The sequence below is a fragment of the Falco naumanni genome, chromosome 8 (genome assembly GCF_017639655.2).
Source record: "Falco naumanni isolate bFalNau1 chromosome 8, bFalNau1.pat, whole genome shotgun sequence".
NCBI lineage: Eukaryota > Metazoa > Chordata > Aves > Falconiformes > Falconidae > Falco > Falco naumanni.
The window spans coordinates 43,334,283-43,350,724 of record NC_054061.1 but is presented as its reverse complement, the minus strand read 5'-3'; the positions used below and the strand labels follow the sequence as shown (position 1 = coordinate 43,350,724).

Genomic DNA, 16,442 nt, shown 5'->3' with positions numbered 1-16,442 from the left:
CCTTGGTATTCTGAATACAAACAAAAGAAATAGTCCTGGAATTAAAAATTAGAGCATCCCATTCTTAGATGAGAGAGCTCTTAGGCTACAGAACTCCTCCTTGCCTTTTGCAAATCTATAAATCTCTCTGGAGAGTGTAAGAGCTTTAACTAGCCAGATGGAAGTTAGGGCACTGTGACCAGGTGTTATTTGGTACAGGTCTGGATTTAGGGTCCCTCCAACGCTTTTCACTTTGGAAAAACACACTCCTGCACCAAGCTTAATTAATTGAGGAGGTCAGGAGGGCAGACTCAGTGGCATATGTACCTGACAGCTGCCAACCACACTGTACCCATGTGCCTGCTGTCTCCTCTGGCCTCTCTCAGGCATGGTACCTGGCCTTTGCTCTGAGCAGTGTGTTCCTCAGGCTACTAAAGTTAAAAGCCACAAGGCTGCACTTCATGATGTGGGAAGCAGTAAAGGTGCAGGAGTAGGAAGAGAAGACACGAACTTGTGAGTTCCATTAAAGCTGAGCTGTCTGCTAGCCATGTGCAGGATGCTTGGGCTCTGGGCTCAGCATCTGAAATGTCATGGCCTGTTGTTAGCTATTGAAGACTTTCTTTTAGTGGTTGAACCAGAACCTTGGTTGTTAGCACACACCCTTGCCGTGCTTTCTTAAGGCACACACAGCTTTATTTGCAGAGTCCACATAAGTACAGCTCAAGCTGGTCTCACCAAAGCTCTTTATTAAATATTAAAATGAACCCTTGGTAACCAGAGTTGCTAGTGTCAGAAATGAGGTTCACTTAAATTATTTAGAAAAATGGAAATAGTAGCTGCTTTAACAAATATTCTTCTCTAATGAAGCATTTCCTAGAAGTTAAAACAGGAGTATATTTTAGAAGATATTAATTGTGCTGTAAAGCTTCCTGATAATTTGGTCTATGGCCTCTGCTACTTAGCTGTTCTCTACAAAACCTAGGTGGTCTTATTCAATGGTTCAGCAATGCATGCGTCATTAATAACTCTCAGATGCTCTTTTGGAAAGTTACACGGTAGGATAAATCTTGAATATGTTACTGTGCAGTTTGTCAATAGATAGGGAATTTCAGGCTTTTAAAAAAAGCATTTCTCTATTAAAATGAAGATTTAATCCATGCTGTGTCAGGAACACTGATTTTATGATGATGGATGCTGAATGAAAGGCTTTAGAATAGATAAAGAAGAATGTAAGTTATGGGTTATCATCAGTTTTCTCTTGAGATTTTTTCCCCTCATAATTTCTGGAAGGGTCTCTTTCTTTGGCAGGCTCCCAGAACAGCAAGTAACCATACTAGGCTGTTGGACATATGCTATTAAAGCTGATTGTCCGTGGCAGTGTTCAGACAATTTATATATTCCCTAAAACTTATTTTAAAAGGTCTTTTTGTTCACCCTCTATCTTGAAAGCCAGTTTCAACAAGCATTACTGAGAGATTTTGATTTACTGTTATGAGTGGCAGTTTTAAATGTGCTGGCACTTTTGCAGGAAGATGAAAAATATACTCCTGTGTTACAATTTTTCAACCCTGCCTGGAATTTCAGGTACATAAGGCAGATTGTGCCTTTGCTGTTCAAAGGCTTCTCTGATATTCCTAATGACATTTGGATATGGATTAATATTTTTTTTTACTATTTTTAGGCTAAGCATTACTGAATACATATTTGGTGTATGTTGCAAATCTCTTAATAAGAATGAATAATTCTCTGAACATCTGTACAAAGATCTGTCATTCCATGATTTCATTACAATCAAATAACCAGCAGTTATATATCTGACGGGGACTATAGAATACTGAGAATCTATGAATGCTACAACTTTGTACTAATAGGATTACTAAGATTTTGAGGATCTTGTCCATCACTTGTCCCATAGAAAACAACAGAGGTGGGAAATTTGGGGAATGCTGAATCAGTGCTGAAATATTTGCACTAGGAAAACACCAAACTAAGTTTACAAATATTTTGTATTCATTAAGACTAAGGATATGTGGGAATATATTAATACACGTTATACGGAAAGATAATGCTATTAATTAGTTACCATACAATATTAATTCTCCATCCTTTTATTCAGAAAAGAATGTTGTATGTAGCCACCACAAATTTAATCACTCTTAACTCACTGAAAAGACTACAATCTGAAATAGATTTTTTTCTTTTTCTGAATAAATATTTCATTAGGAAGTTCTGTTTTATTTACGTATGCAACACTTTTTTCCTACTATGTTTTGGCTTTGATTTAATTTTTTTTATACGTGGTATTCTGGTTTCCACATTCAAAATTGGAACTTTTAAATAGATTTTTTTATTGCAGTTTTTTTGTTTGTTTGTTTGTGATTTTTTTTTGTTTTGGGTTTTTTTTGGGTTTTTTTTTTTTATATTTCAGTCCTCTGCATGCAAAGAGTAAGTGCTCAAACTAAGCATTTGGAATAATTTGAGGTTTTATTCTTTTGTTAGTAGAAATATACTAGACTGAATTTTTTTTTGGGACAAAATTTTCCATTTTTTTAAAACAAACAAGTTTCCTACTCAAGTCTACGTAAGTTCTATATTACGCTGAACTGCTCCTACCTATGTATAACCGTTATTGAAGGAGACTTCTAGAAAATTAAAGTCTGAGTTTTGGATGGCCTAATTTGTGATGACTAGTATGAAAAACTTCAGAACAGCTTAATTACAGAGTACCATGATAGCTACTACATTCAGTTGAGTGAATAGTGCCTGCTAAAAATTAGATCCTCAGTTTTGCTTTTCATTATCATCAGTATTTTTTTAAAATCTATATTTAATCATGCAATGAGTAGTCCAGTTGTTCTAAGGCTTGGATGTCACAAAGGACATATTTTTCTGGTTCAGTGATCCCAACTGATATCCTTTACCTCTTCTTTTTCTACAACATGAACTCAGATGCATTTTCTTTAATTCAGGTTTTAGCGCTGCTTATGTTTAAGCATAACATTGGTTAAAGAAATACCTGTTTGTCAAATTTTACTTCGTGCATAGTTTGACTGACATAAGCTGTCTTTTCTTTCCACCCTACTACATACATATGGTTATGTCACATGACAGATTTCCCAATTCCTTTTTAACAATATAATTGTTTCAGATTACAGTCATAGGTGTGATTGTGAGGTTAGAGAGGATAGAGAGAGGCAGTTCTCTGCAGGAAGTGAAAATCTATTTTCATACCTTTTACTAGAGCCTTTGTATCTTTGGTAAAATTAGATGATTATTAGCTTTCGAATGCTATGGTTACAAATAGCTTCATATTTATGTGAACTATTAGGCAACCATTAACCTGGAACTAATCTAATATCTAACAGAGCTTTCTACATATCAGAAGTTTTTCTGAGATACTCTCAATCTTCTGCAGGATTAGAAGGTTGGGTTACATTATGGTGATGTCCATAAAATGCCATGTTTATCAGTTTCAGCATAGATATTTATATAAACATCCAAGACATCTCGCATTTTGGCATGCTCAGTTTTTCATTTTACACTCTTTAGACCAGTAAGAAAAATCCACATAGATGGAAAAGCACAATTCTAACAAAGCCATTTAATTTTTATATTTGCAAGGATCTAAGAAATGTTTAGCCATACATTGAGAGCAGGAGAAAATAGAAGAGTTGTATTTGGCTTTTTATTTATTTTTAAATACCACGTAAATAAACAATTAGGTTTATAATGATAGCAAAAATATCACTCTCATATCTTGAGTGATGTCATAAAGACATAAATGCTTGGATTTAATTAAGTAAACAGCTTTAGTTAAGTAAAAGTCAAGAAGAGAAACAATAAAAGTAAATCAGCATCTCACAGTGGAGTGTAAAATGCTATAAAATTAAAGAAAGAATGTGGCACAAACTGAAACCATTGAAGTCAATACAACCTTGTACAACCAAGTGCAGCTTGGCAAAAGGAAGAAAAAGGAGGAAGCTGGGGCACTTTTTGCTGTGTATACACTGAATACCATTGCAGAAACCAGAATTTTAAAAAATTGTCTGCTCTGTTGCTTGAGGCCTCTCACTGCTCCCTTGAAAAAGCAATGTGCATCCTGGATGCTCAGCTACTATGAGTATGAAACCCGCACATGAAGAAAAGAAAGTGTGACAATACTTTCAGATTTCTTCTTCCACCCCAGTGTCCTAATACATATTTTTATTATGTTTATGGAGTGCCTTTTGGCTATGCAGCGTTAACAGTCGTTCATAGCCTTTTACTCCTTCCTTTCTCATTTATACATTATAAATCAGATATGCCACTCATTCCTCTTTACAGTCTCAATTTATAGTTGATCTAGAGTTATGCAGCTATAGCTAGTCATATTTCTCAAGTAGAGCATGTGTGTGAGGCCAAATTGTACTTTTCATGGACTTCTTAAGGAGGTCAGAACAGACCATTACTTTGTATTATGACTTATCCTGTTCATGGAGGTAGACAGTCTTGACCAGCTTAGTAGTAGTGCAACCTCACTATGCCTTTGCCATGTTTGTTAAGTCAACTAAAAGTCTTTTTGAAATACCTTCTGCATACTTTGCCAGTGAAGTAAATGTCTTTGTGGTGCATTACAGCAGATTTTTGTGCAATGACATTTCTAATCTGTGTGCATTTAGACAATCTTTATGAACCTATAAGGGTAAAAAATGCTAGAAAGTAAAAGCACATCGAGTAGCCTAAACATGAGTCACTTGCATGTGGGCATCTCTTATCTTATTGTTTAATTCTTTTGAACATTAGGATCCTCCTGATATGTACACAGAACCTGGAATTTCTGTGTGGTTTGTGTTTTAGTAGAATAGATGTATAATGACTGGTTCTTAGTACTTTGACATAATCTTGACATGCAATGGGCAAAGTTTGATCCTTGGAACCATCTATCCAATTTGCATGAGCTGCTTATGCACAAATATGTAGCTAGAGTTACAATAAATAGGCTATGTGATGACAATATAATACAGAGCTCCAGGTGGCCTCTTTAGACAAACAGAGCTTTCATATTAATAATACCTTGATGCTACATATGGAATGATAAGAAAGACCTTTTCTCTAATAACATGTAAAAACACTTTCATGGATATTTTGTTATTTTAAATAGCATACATATGCAGTAAAATTGAAACCTAATATTGACATAGCTCTGAATGAAAAGATGATTACTATCACCAGAAGTACTGCCTAGTGTGCATTTAAGTAACTTGCAGGTTACATTGCTCTGTATATAATTCTAATTGGTTTATGTTCCTTCAGATTTACAAAGAATTTGCCCTCATCTATTTTCCTACTCTGTAAAATAGAAATATATCTAAATATAAAAATTATAAATTTTCCAATAAGCATGACCAAGCGTATGTCAGAAGCTACTTGCCCTGAGGTAGGACACATAAATTATGGTTAACCACAATGCTATCAAGCTATTTTAAATCAATACTTTTATTATGAGTCACTTTTCCATTAGTGACTTGTGTAACACTAACCCAGCTTTTTGGGTCAAGGAGCCTGTGCAGACCTTAAAGTTCCAAATACCTTTCTGAACAATTAATAATCTCTGTAAAACAGGAATATTGGCTCTATGGAGACATGAAGTAGCATTGCAAGTTTAAAATTACTAGAAAATACTGAACAAAGTAAAATATTATAACAAGGTAATCAGGCAGACCTTGGTGAATCCTTGTTAAAGTAGAGCATTTTTTTTCTTTTTTTTTTTCTTTTTTTTTTTTTTTTTTTTTTCCATTCTAGTTCCACTTATCTGTTGTATGACAGCTATTGCTTTTTCTTTACAAAAGCCCATACTGGGTAAGGTTTACAGCTGGAATGCCAAGTGAAAATGAATTACAGCATAATGGAGGGGAAAAAAAGAAAAATCTCCCTGCTAACAGAAATGTGGCACCTTATGTATGTGCAGTCTACACTTTTTTTGCAGTGACTTACTGTTTGTTACCAGGGAAGAAAGATGAGAGATGTGTAATACTTTCCATCCCTAATCTCCCTTCTCACAAAGGTCAGTGTCTCAGCAGCACCCTCTGCTCTGGATGTTCCGTCACTGTAGTGGGAAATGTTTCTCTTCCTTGCCTGTCATGCCCTGATGCAATTTTAATTCTACAGTTGTAGTCTATCCCTTTAAAGCTAATATGTCAGATTCTGTTTTCTTCTTCAGCAATATTCAGAACTAGGATATCAGCTTAAACAGTTTCCATATTTTGGCAAGAAGGGCTCATATTGTCCAATATATCTGTTTGGTAGCTTCAGTGCTTTGAATAATGATTGAAACAATAACTCCCATAGCAAAGTGGGACTAGGCAAGGTTTGTGCTTTGAACATTACTTAAATATTAATTGAAGATAGTTTGAAACTGAGGGTATAGTCAATGAATGTAGTACCCGTTCTTGGCCACTGTATATACCAACTTGCTGCCTGTGTAGGAGTTTGAAGCAGGATTCTGCTTGGACGACTCAGTGAGTTTGTCATTGTTCTGCCCTTTGGTTATTTCATCCAGCGACACTATATATAGGTTGTACATTCAGAGCTACACCAGATGCACAGAGCAGAAAAACGAAATTGCTGAACACTTTTCTTTTATGAAACAATTTTCATTTCCCAGAGTGGTTGATGATATTCTGGGGAAGGGGATATCTTTTGGTGGTATTTCACAAAGATTGTTGTAGAATTGGACAGGTATTAATTCAAACTCAGTTTATTTTTGTGTTTCAGAATCACTGTCTTGCACTGTCCAAAATACTTAAGCTTCAGACTTCAGCTTTGATCTCACATAGTAGGAGACATTTGGACCACTGTGATTAAGGTTCATTCCGTAGCTTCCACTAGAACTCATAAGTAATGGTCTCACCCCTTTGCAATGCACAGAAAATTACAGAATAAACCAGAAGATACTGTTCTGTGACAGTTCAGATTGATTTTGTGCTAGCTTTACAGGAATAAAAATAACCATCTGCATAGAATTAAAAATATTAAACTGCACTCTGATCTATAAAACTGAAAAGCTCGAAGGATGTGCACTTCTTACTGCATCTAAAACATGTTGTCTTCTGTCAATATTGAATCGGTTTAAATTTCCTCTCTCTTCCTGCCCTCCCCAGAATTTTTCTGTAAATAGGATTTTTATCAAGTATGTTAGGAAATAGTTGGTTTTCATGTAAAGTCCCTGTGCTTGCATTTGAGAATATTTAATGGAAGTGATAGAAATGCTCATGGTTTGCTGAAAATTAATAGCAGAAGTAGTCCTATGCAATTTATTTTGCTATTGTACTTTGTCCAAGATAAAGAAAAATTAGTCATGCGTCTAACTTTTTCTTAAATTACTTTTATTCGCAGGCTTTTATCGAGATATTTATGATGTATGTTCTTCTAAGTGAAAACAGTTAATAGTTTAACATATCTCAGCCTGAAAATATTCTGCAGGGTATGATGGATACACAAGACATCTAGAAGGAATGTCAGCTAGTTTATATCTGAGCTGATGCATAGCTGATTTTAATTTTTGACCAGAATCTATCTTTTGTCTCACTTTATCCAAAATCACTTTTGTATGGAAATTGTTTTGCAGCTTGTGTGGAATGAGCTTGTGGTTTTGATTTGTTTCCTAACAAGATGGTCTGGCACAGTAACTGTGAAAAATGACTTTACCTGATGCCTTTTATGGTCTTTTTGTCAAGAATAAAGAGATAAGAAAGGCAAATACTTAGACAAATAAACGTGTGGAGTTTTTTAGATTGCCTGTGAGAGATGAAGTGGGTAAGTTTGATCCTCATGATGTAGTGTCTCTTCTGCAAGCAAATAAAAACCTCCCCCACAGTTGTTTGTTTGGACACTTTCCCCAAAAGCTGTTTTCATACATGAAAACTCAAATTCGGTTGTATTTTGTAGCTTGGCAACCAGAAGATGTGCAGACACTGTCAGAGAAATGCTGATCCTACATTTCATTAACCTGTATGTCCTCTTTAACGTAGAGGACACAGTTTTGCTGTGTAGTATCTTCTATAGGGATTTCAGGGTGTCTGTTTTTACAATGTGGAAAAAATAAATGGAAGATTCAGGAGGATAGAATAATTTCTATGTTAGTAGCCCAAACAATAAAATCTGCCTTAGAATTACTGCTTTCCAGCAGTAGTTATTCCAACAAAAACATAAAAGGACTGTTGAGCAGTTTATACATGAATGGAAAGGAATAATCACTGGTTGATATGTTACTAGGATTTCTTTTTTATTTCATCTGTTTCCTTAAGTTTGGTCTAGATGTGGAACATTTTGAAAGCCAAATGTAAATGGTGTATACACTAATCCTATTATTAATATAGGATATTATTAATTAATAGGATTAATGAGTGTACCTCCTGTATAAAGCTTTGAAAATGTGCCCTCTAGGTCCCAAGCTCCCCCTTTTTTGTGAATTGATTGTCAAGATAATCCACATATATGCAAGAACATTCTAACATATGAATTATATATTCTCTTAATGAGCCTGAATTTTGCTCTGCATTTATCATTTCTAAGCATTGTTTCTGTACCTGGGGCATTCCAGCAAAACAGTGAAAGTGAGTAGTATGTTATGCTGATGCTTTTAATGGTTATCTGTTCTGTTTAAGTTCTGTTTATGCAAGACATCTTGGAGGAGAGAATTAGAGTTATATTTAAAAAAAAAATCATAAATTAACTCACCTGTCATTTCAAAACCAGACAAATTAACGTATTATAAACAAGTGAATGTATTATAAAGTTCAAATTAACTGAAGCTTCAAACAATTTTCTTAGCTCATGATACAATGGTTCCTGTTTTTTCCTAAGCTCAGCGGACCCTGATCTGAAAGACAGACATCATGTGTCTCAGTTTAAAGATCCAACGTCATCTTGTAGGCAGGTGCATTTTCAGAAGTATCTTTGGTGCTCCTATAGAACTGAAGTTTTACAAAGGCAGGTTTTTCTTTCTATTTGAGCACAAAAGCCTGCTAGAATTTCTTACGAGCAAAACTCAAGAGCTATCAGGTAAAAAGAAACAAGGGACTCCCTAATATTATCCTACATTTGTTTTGTATTTGAAGCCCACTTCATCTTCAGAGGCAAAATCTGCCATTCTGTGACTGAAAGAAGTTTCCAAGCTAGGATGTAGCTCTGGGTGAGTTAGAGTTTTGGTTCTTTATTTTTTTTTTTAATTTCTTTTTCCCCAGAATGACTCTTGAGTCTTATCCACATCCCTATGCTATGATCAGTGAACAAAAAAAGAGAAGGATGGTCAGTGAAGCTCTTAGCTGAATATGCTGTCTAGTAAAAAATTACAAAGGCAGTATTATATATAGCAAGACAAAAAACTTACTGCTTTTGTACTCAGGAGCTCCTTTTATTTAATTTTTTAATAGAAGAGATTCTGTTTTCATAGTTGATATCCTATCTATTGATCAGTCATTACAACCTTAATTTGTCACAACTGAACCTCTTCTTAAATCTCTTTCATTAAAAAAATTCTGAAAAGGAGGAAGTAAAGATGATTCAAGCCTCATCATGAGAGAACTTTGGTTCATCTCTATTTTGAAAAAAAAATAAAATTGACTGGTTTTTGTCATTGTAAAAATGATTAGATGAGTAAAACTTCTGCTAAATACCTGTTGGAGAAAGAACCTTTAAATTAATTCTCATCCATTTTTATTATGCTGAAGGAAAGAGGTGTTATTTCAATTATTTGTCATACAATTTTTGGTTTTGTAAACAGGTTTTTATTCTACACAGAATTTAGTAAATTCAAATTCATGTGCATTCAAGGTGGAAATGGAAGTTTGGACTGCCTAAATGTTGTTCTTCCCAAGATTTCCTTCAGGCTTTGCCACCCTTGAGTGCTAAAATCCAGTTTGTTTTATATTGCTTAAAGATAGAGCTACTGCAAACTTTTTTTGGTCAGGAGCACAACGCTATAAGCTCTTCTTTATGAAAACTCTTAAGATTCCTTGGGTACACAAATGTGTGTACAATGCTTAATCCTGGCCCTTTGTTCAGACTAGTGTTAGAAAGAAGGTTAGAAGTTGTATACCACAGGAGACTTCTTGTTTTGTTATACATCTTGTAGCTGTGACAAGTATATTTGTATGCTTTAGCTTTCTATTTCTGAAACAAAGACTAATATAATTTCTCTTCAGTAGAGTTATCCAGACTGAGAAGGTAAGAAACCAGATGGTTTTGAAGATACAGGGTGGAATTCAGGGTGCTGTGTTTTAGTTCATAGTCTCTGGAATCTATGCTTAAATATGATTAAGAGTATGATTAAAAAAAAATGTGTTCAAATTCTGGGTCACAAATATATAGTGCTGTGCTAGCCTTATCCCTCAGTACCCTGGGCCACTTGTCTGGGTGCAAGTCAAAAATACTTCTTAGCCAAGTCTCTGATGAAGATACTGGAGTTTTCAAATTTTCAAGAGATTTAAAGTCTGGAGGCTTACCAACTTTTGTCTTGTTAAGATGAATATATTAATTAGATACAAGATTAATCCCATTAAAATGAGCAACAAAAAATTATTCTCCTCAATGATATTCAGCACAATATGAAAATGAAAGGTTAAAATTTGTTATTGACTGCTGCTTTTTGAAGTATTTGGTGGAAAAAAATGAGTTATGCTCCTATGACTACAAATTCTAGGTTAAGATAATGATTATTCAGTAGCTGAAAATTTTAAGAATTTACTGCTAATTGTGAAGTTATATAATAACAAGATTATTAAAGATTAAGCAACAAGGTCTGGAAAGATTTACGGACATATTAAAAAAGTTTAGAACATCATGTTAAGGCAAATGGTGAGGATATGAGACTGTCCTTGCATGTGTATTAGTAGCAGAAAAAACATGGTGATGAGATAAACATCACTGTTATGTTGAATCCCCATGATTAAAAATGTTCATACTTGTTTTGATGTTTATGAATGTTCAAACTGTCACCATCTGATGAGCGGAAGTGGCACTTTGCACCACATACAGCAGTGCCTTATAATATAATTGCTACCCAAATTAAATTCATGTTAAAGGAACACCCTAGTTATTTCAGTGCAGAAGAACAACTAAGAGCCTGCTGAAGCAGGGAGTGTGTTTTCATATCTCTGGGCTCAGGTAAGAGTAGGATGAGAGGATGGTCATTTGGTCCATAATAATATCTGAGAAGCAATATTCACATAGCTTTTAAATCAGCTGTGATGACTAACTAAAAAAAGTTATATTGGGGCAGTGTGCTCTGTACAGACAGCACAAAGATTCATTTCTCAGATTGCTTTTGAAGGAGGGACAAATGTTAAAATGTTACTTTTGGTTGATATATGGGATTAGTGTTCTTTGAGAGACAGCAGTATTAGGTAAAAGTCTACTCTTTTTTTTTTTTTTTCTGTGATAGTAATATAGTTCAAAATGTGATATTCTATACTGACATTGTGACAGATGTGTTAGCCTGGCTGCTTTGCCTCTGAAGAAGTTGTGTGTACATAGTATTATTGTTTTACATAGGGGAGATTGTGTTTTACTAGCATGTTTTATTCTTCAAAGATTTAAATTCCTTTTGTGAAGATTTCTTACTCCTGGAGGAACAATAAATTGACAGAAGCATAAAACATTTCCTACATCTTTCTCAGCCTCTTTTCACTTCAGTGTTTTAATCATTCATCAAATGATTCTTCTGTGCAAAATTATGTCATTATAGAAGACAGTTAGGCCATCTACAAAGGTACATTCCGGAGGTCTTACATTGGCTTAATGAAAATTCCAATAGTAGACATATCTGTTAACTTTTTTAAATTTTGCAATCACTCACACATTATTGATCTTTTCCTGGCCTTAATTCTTGGTGATTTAGCAAAATCTAGGATTATATCTACAATGCACTTCTAACAGAAAAATGGTTTTCACTTTACCTGAAATGTTTGTTATTCACTAATATGGCAGTTACTGTTGACTGAGTAAGTTCAAGAACAGAATTTATTTCTTTTTGCACGTATATTCCTGATGTTCTAGAACAGTCTTTTAGACAGAAAATTAGTGTGATCTTATGAAAATAAAGTTAGGGAATCAAAACCATTTTGCAAAATACTTTTTCAGAGGTGTATGTTTTCAGAGAGAACACAAGTACAAAACCCCACCACATCATATGGAAGTCAGTGGGAGTTCTGATCTACTGAGGTTTGTACAAGTGTAACCATTGTATTTGTGTCAAACTATGTAATGTAATTTATTTTTTCATTTGGGTTTGATCTGCATATGAAATACTATTTGAGAGGCTTTTTATCATATATGTGAGTCTAACCCAAACTCATTTTATCAGTGCAGTGGATTAGTTTCTCTCTTAGGACAGGATTTAAAGTAAGAGTCATCTGCTTCTGTGAATGTCTTTTATTTTGTTAGTAACAGATAAAATAAGCACAACTAATACTGCTGTCTACTATTTCAATAAACTTGTAAAACAGAGACTAATTAGATGACATGGTCTGTAGGAATGAAATAGAAGCAGAAGTGTAAATGAAATACTGATAAAATAAGACAGATTATGCAGTCCAGACCTTTTCTATTCATGGTATTTTTTATCTGCACAAAGTTGCCAGTGTTAAACACAAGTATTTTGTGACCTTGTAAAAGCCTGACATTTGTATTCTTTTTGTTATAGCTCTTAGTAAATGCATTCAGTTTTCTGTTAATAAGTGAAGAAAAAGGAGGTTCAAAGAGGACAATAGAGGGGTACATTGCTATTTTGCTACTAATTAAAATAACTGGGTATTTTGTGTCATTTGTGTGTTAACCCCAGAAGGCAGCTATTTATCCATTTCCAGGAAAGCAGGGTGTCATTGTACATGAGTTACTTTGGAAGACAAATACCATAACTTCTAACACCCCCCTTCTTCCTTCTTTCCCCCAGCTTTATTGCTGAGCATAATGTAATATGGTATGGGATATCCCTCTGGTCATTTATAGTCAGCTGTCCTGGCTGTGTCCCCTCCCAGTTTCTTGTGTAACTTCAGCAACTCAGTGGTGGGGCAGCATGAGATGCAGAGATAGCCTTGATGCTGTGCAAGCACTGTTCAGCAGCAATAGCTCAAACACTGGTTGTTATCAACACTGTTCTCATCACAAGTCCAAAACACAGCACCATACGAACTGCTATTAAAAAACCCCTAGTTTTATCCCAGGCAAAACCTGTACAGTATCTGAAAGGAAGGGACAAAGTGAACAGGCAAAGGATTAATGCAAGAAATAGAAAACAGGTGGCTTCGATAGCCTGAGTGGAGGAGATCAAAAAGTTCTTGTGAGCTACCAAGCAATTGTGACTTATCTACAAATGCTATGGCACAATAAAGCAAGTAACAGACTGACCACTAGTATGGTGTTCTTTGGCATACCTTCAGTCGTTATCATGGAAATATGCAACCCTGACATTACTGGGGACTGGGCCTATATATGGTTTTCTTTCACACATTTCTTCTGCACTTCTGTAGCCTTTAACAGAACTGCACTCAGTGTTTTTTTGGGTTTTTTTTCTGTTTTTTTTTGTATGTATGCATGTCATCATTGTCCTCTAAACTTGTATAAAACAATCAAATGTTATTTCTTTCTACGTGGTATGACCCTTGACTAAAATGAAATTTCACCTCTTTACTTTGCAATGTAGATATCACTGTTATGTTGAGCTGAAGATCAGTGCAGTTTGTTCTTGTATGCCTATCAAACTAAAGGGCAATTTCATGCCAAGCCTGGGGTCCTCTACAGAGGGTTAAACCCAGCATATACCTATATAATTAACTGTAATTTTAGTATAGCTCCTCAGTATATGCCCTCATGAAAGCTGTATTTGGTTTATTCTTTAATACATTGATTGCAATAGATTGTCCAGTAGCAGAGAGAACCAGGCACAGCTGAGAAACTTTTGCCAAGTTTGTATGTTTTTGAAGTCAGCCTTCTGGAAGGACGTGAAACACCACAGGCAATTGTAATTTTGGGTTAATGAAGTTATTTGTTAGTGAATTAAAATTCAGAAGTGAGTTTTTCAGTTAATTAAATATGAAAAATTACTGAAAAATGCAACAGGCCCTCTTATTTCTATATTAAGTTCCATTTATTTGACACTGTACTTTTAGCTTTTAGTATTATGTAGATTTTCTGCATTAACAATAAAATCTAACAAACAAGAATGAATGAAAAGTGTGATCTGATCAGTTAACCATGGAAAACTAAAATCCTGTAGTTTAGCACTTGTCTACAAACAAAAAGTCATTGACTAAATTTTCAGGTTATGGTGTTATGGTCTCAAGTAGCTGGAAATGAAATAATTGCTGCTGTAACTATTTAAATGCATTCCCTGTGATCTAATTGCTTTTGCTTTAAATGATTATGCCCATTCCTCATTTAGCATGCCCAGTGCAACCACTTAGACTTACATGATTAATTTTGTCCTCGCTTTAGGATAGATTAAAATGTTGTTCCACTCTAAAACAGGAAGTTAGGACTAAGGATGTGTAATTTATTTGAAACTCAAGTAAATGCTATTTAGGTTAATGTCCAGCTGGTTTGAAATAGGTCTCTGAAGGCACAGACTAGGACTGGTCTAGACTGTGCTTTTTAGCACACTGATACATGTCCAGTTGCTTTGATTTATTTTCTTCACAGAAAATGTATATGCCATGACTGAAGGCATATAGAATAGTCCCTTTTAAAGTGAAGGGTAGGGGAGAGAAATAATGCTTAACGACTGCTACTGGCTGGCAAAATGTTGTATGTAAATGAATGCATTGTGACTTTTTGTGTGGACAGATGGTAGGTTAAGGCAAACCTAAAGATATTTCCTCCCATGATGATTTTGTAAAGCAGCATAGCAGATTGCCAGTTTGTACACTGTTCTAATGGGACAATGATTTTTTTTTTTTTGGCTGTGTTGTTGCGTGGTGCTAAAACTATGTGAATTGTGCCTTGGTGCTGTATCCTGGTGAATCAATTATCTGCAATCATATGGATCAGATTCCTGAGTGACTCTGCCTGGGAAGGATAATAATTTCTGGCATCTTAATCTCCCTTCTCAGTGCAGACATGTAAAAAGAAAGGCCATGCTTAATTTTAATTTTGTAAAATCCAGTATGCAACTTTTAACTTGGCTGAGCTCTGTGGCTCCATCCAGCCACCTCCTCCCCCCAGCTCCCAAGGAAGATAACTTTCCGCACTTGGTTCCGTTTCAGTCCCTCTAATGGTGCTCTCCAGCTCTGAGTGGGTGATTTTATCCTTTTGTCAGTCTCCTTTTTGTTGACAGATAAAGAGGTTGCTATTTGCTCTAAGAAACCGCTTGAGACGCACTTCTGCAGTGAGTCTGGGAAACGTTACTGTCCAAAGACAGCAGCTGAAGCACCCTTTGAAATTGAGAAGCCCTAACACCCAACTTGACAGGATTGACTCAGCATATTAATTTGAAATTTCAACCTCACTGCTGACCCCTATATTATGTCAGCTTTTGGATTTGGAATTTAGCCTTGGATCATACTTTCTTCTGAAGTTATATTTATAACCAGAGCAGGAGAAGAAAGTTATTTTAAAAGAAAACTTATATCAAATTCCTGGGAAGGAATGGATTATGTTACTAAGCACTCCCCAAGCCTTTGGTTTTTGATTATGAGTAAGAAAGCAATATGAACAGCAGCTGACTTGCTGATCTCTGCCTTCACTTAAAAGTCAGAGCTCAGGCATTCATTCAGAGGACTCAATACTTTTTTTCACTAGATCCTGTACAGTTTTTCTGACATTCACAGTTAATACTGATACTCTGTAGGCCGGAAAATATTACTAGAGGAAGAATGTGTCAAGGCTGATTCTGCCTTTGAATGAAGTTAGTGGAAGTTTGACCATTGCTTATAAAAGGAGGAAGACAAGACTGAAAGAGATTTAGAATTCAAATGTGTTTAATGGTCGTGCATCTGTATGGTACAGATTTACTCATGCTATTTTGAGTATATTTTAAAAAGACAGTCTCTTTTATTTTCTAGGGCATTGTCTTGTTTTTATTCTCTCCATAATTAGTTTCTATTTATAGAGCAGATCAAGAGAAGTAGCTTGCAGATGTCAGAAAGATGCATGTTTTTTCACATATAAGTGTTTTCTTGCTTTAACTTTATGCAAATACTTTATTATTAATGCTTTTTAAAAGAACACAGGAGTAATATAGACTTTATTTTTTTCTGTATGATTAATATCAGCCATTTTTTTTGCTTTCATTTGTAAGTACTTAAAACTCTGCCATACAGAGAAGAAATGGGCTATGTGTATTTAAATGTACACATAAAGATTAAAAGAATTGCAATCCTTGGAGTTTTTTTTTAGTCATCTGCTTTACTATGATGGATCTCTAACATGAAAATTCCATTTTATAAAGTGCTATTACCAGCACATTTCAATTTTTCATCTTGGAAAAA

At 35.0% G+C, this 16,442-nt stretch overlaps 1 protein-coding gene across 2 annotated transcripts in view; it reads right to left on the bottom strand.

The window, feature by feature from the left end:
* Positions 1 to 16,442, bottom strand: part of B3GALT1 (beta-1,3-galactosyltransferase 1) — a 211,963-nt gene that overhangs the window by 45,639 nt on the left and 149,882 nt on the right. The window lies entirely within an intron of this gene.